The sequence below is a fragment of the Suricata suricatta genome, chromosome 12 (genome assembly GCF_006229205.1).
Source record: "Suricata suricatta isolate VVHF042 chromosome 12, meerkat_22Aug2017_6uvM2_HiC, whole genome shotgun sequence".
NCBI lineage: Eukaryota > Metazoa > Chordata > Mammalia > Carnivora > Herpestidae > Suricata > Suricata suricatta.
In genome coordinates, this window is record NC_043711.1 from 102,283,658 (window position 1) to 102,286,756 (window position 3,099).

Consider the following 3,099-nt stretch of genomic DNA (forward strand, 5'->3'; position numbering starts at 1 on the left):
CATTAAAAAAAAATTTAAAAAAAAACTAAATTCATTTACATAAAGACAGCAAGTTGATGTAAAGAAAACCATTATGCGTAGCTGTAGTATGGGGACGTGGCAAAAATCATCTAGCCAGTTAGGGAAATCACTGAAGTCTGAGCAAGAATCTCAGTATTTCTAAAGGACCATCCCTTTTTTTTTTTTTTTTCTAATTTCTATGGTGCTTTGGAACTCGGGAAGTTTCTGAGTTCACTCTCGGCCTGAAAACAATTCCACCCACACTCCAGGCCACCCCCCGCCTCTGTTCCAGGCCATGTGCTGTGGCGCACCTGTGCCAGGACCGGGGGCCATGTACATATAAGCCAAAACGGACACCAACTGGGAAATGACTATCGACAGTCTCCTGTTGGGAGCAGACAGGATAGGGTGACAACTAAAAAGAACACGGGAGATCTTTGTGAGCCAACAGGGGCCTCGGAGCTAATGCTGCCAAGCGATACAAACAGGACTCGTGTGTTTTTTATAAATTAAAAAAATTTTTTTAGTGTTTTATTTTTGAGGGCAAGAGAGACAGAGTGTGAGCAAGGTAGGGGCAGAGAGAGAGACACTGACTCTGAAGCAGCTCCAGACTCCCAGCTGTCAGCACAGAGCCTGCCGTGGGGCTCGAATCCACAAACCCGTGAGATCGTGACCTGAGCTGAAGTTGGACGTTTAACTGATGGAGCCCCCCAGGCGCCCCTATAAATTTTCTCATGTTTATTTTTGGGTGACAGAGCGTGACCAGGGGAGGGACAGAGAGAGAGGGAGACACAGAACCCGAAGCAGGCTCCAGGCTCCGAGCTGTCAGCACAGAGCCTGACGCGGGGCTCAAACTCGGGAAAGGCAAGAGTCAGACGCCCAACCGACCAAGCCACCCAAGCGCCCCAGGACTGGTGTTTTTTTCTAAAAAGCCATTTTCCTATGGAAACGGGTCGTCCTATGGGAAGCCGGTAGCGTCCGGATACGGTGGCTGGTGGCAGGACTTCGCCTCAGTCTGTATTATCAACTCGTTCATGATAAATCTAACCCACACGCTCCACCTGGGATCTCACAGAGGAGGCATCCTGGAATAGGGTCCTGAGAAAACCGGATCTGCCTTTCTGGGCCCTAATCCCGCATTCTGAGGACCAGCTTTAAGTCACAATTGGCGCTTGGGGACTTGGCTGGGTTTCTGAATAACCAGCAGGAAAAGAGGGTCGCCAAATGCTCTTAGCTCTAACCTTGCCCAAGTCCTTCCCGGCTGCCATGCGGGCCCTGGCAGGCGTGCGCTGAGGACATGGTATAGTTCTATTTCGAGCTCCCAAACCACTTCCAGCAAGCTCTTGCCCTGCTCTTTCTTTAATAAGGAGCCGGCAGAATGTCAGTCCTGAAGTGATCAGGAGAAGAATGCGAAGCTGCCAACTGTCCGTTTGGACGCTGGCAGGAAATCGATCCGATGGCGAGGGGGTTGACATCCGAGCCCTCGGTTCACGTTCCGTGTCTCCAAGAAGGTCCTCCACGCGGCGCGCCCCACGGGGACCAAAGCGGGACGGTGAAGAACCCAGCTTGGAGGGGCTCTGCCGCCACCAGCAGGGGCGCGTCCCCTGCGCCCACTTCCTCCCCTGAACAACACGGGGGCTACAACTTGACCTCCAGTCCCTTCCAGCGCCAGGCAGCTCCCACCCACAGCTCTGCCTGGAACCCCAATGTGCGGGTCTCTCCCGAGCCTCGCTCCCCACTAGACTCGTCTGTCCCACTGCAGCCCCTCCACCGGGCTCTGGACATCCCCCCAGCCCTCCGCCTGCCGGGTTCCTCCTCATAGGTGGTGCGAGGCGCTTCTAACTCAACGAGTCAGGGACAGCACTCACCCCGCTCCCCGCCCCTGCCCCTTCAGCGAAGGGCACGGCCTTCCCTCTGGCTCCTCACACGGCGACCCCCTCAGTCCACGCTGCGGCCAAGCCCTGCTAGTCAACGTCCCAGGGGAGTCTCGAGGCCATGCTCACGACCACCAGTTTTACGTATTTATAGAACCATCAACCTTCCCCAGACCCAGATACTCCCATCACCTCTGGTTCCTTCGAATCCCGCCGCCCCAGCCCATGGTCAGAGAGATTTTTTTTTTTTTTTTTTTTGAAACAGACAAGGGCGTGACTGCGGCACCTCCCAGCCATGACGACAAGGACTTCCCGCCACCCTGGGGGTGTTCAAGACACAAGACCACACGCAGTCCTGCAGGGCCAGAGGCCCTGCACGGTGGCCCCGTCCACCCCCCAGACTGACGTCACCCTACCCCCCGCGTTGGTGCTGACCTCCTGCCGGTTCCCCTAACGCGGCCGGTCCCTTCTAGCAGAGGGCCTACGGACACGCTACTCCTGTACCTGGGACCGAACCACCCCCCACACCCCCCACCGCCACATGCTCATCCTTCAGTTCACAGCTCAAGTGCGCCCGGATCATTTTCTGGGGAAAGTATTCCTTGACATGCCCAAATCAAGGACGCTTCCTCTGCCCTACACTCCGAAAAAAGAAAATACGTTTCTTTTCCAGGGCCCTTAAGCTTGGGTTTTAAGCTTGGGTTGCAACACCACTCTCCTCAACATGATGATTCATTGTTTCCAGGTCCCCCGCTGGACACACCAAGGGGAGAGAAAGAGTCTGAATTTGGTCACCAACGTACTCCTCGTGCCTAGCGCTGGCATGGCCCAAGGCGGGCACCCAGTGTCCTGTGCATCAGACCACGTGCAGAAGCCTCCAGAGGGGAGGCGGAAATGCATTAAGACAAAACCCAATGTGACAGCCTCTCCAGCTTTCCATCAGGTTCTCTCTCTCTGCTTCACTGGGCTCCTTCCAGTCTTCACATCACTCTCTCCTGCCTGTTGGCCTTTACAACGACTGTCATCCTAACCACCACCGTCACCACCGTCACCGTCACCGCCATCACCATCACCACCATCACCGCCACCGCCATCACCGTCACCCCCATCACCATCACCACTATCGCCACCGTCATCTCAACCATCACCATCACCATCACTACTACTACCACCATCAGCATCACCACCACCACCCCAATGACTGCCATGACTACCACCACCATCG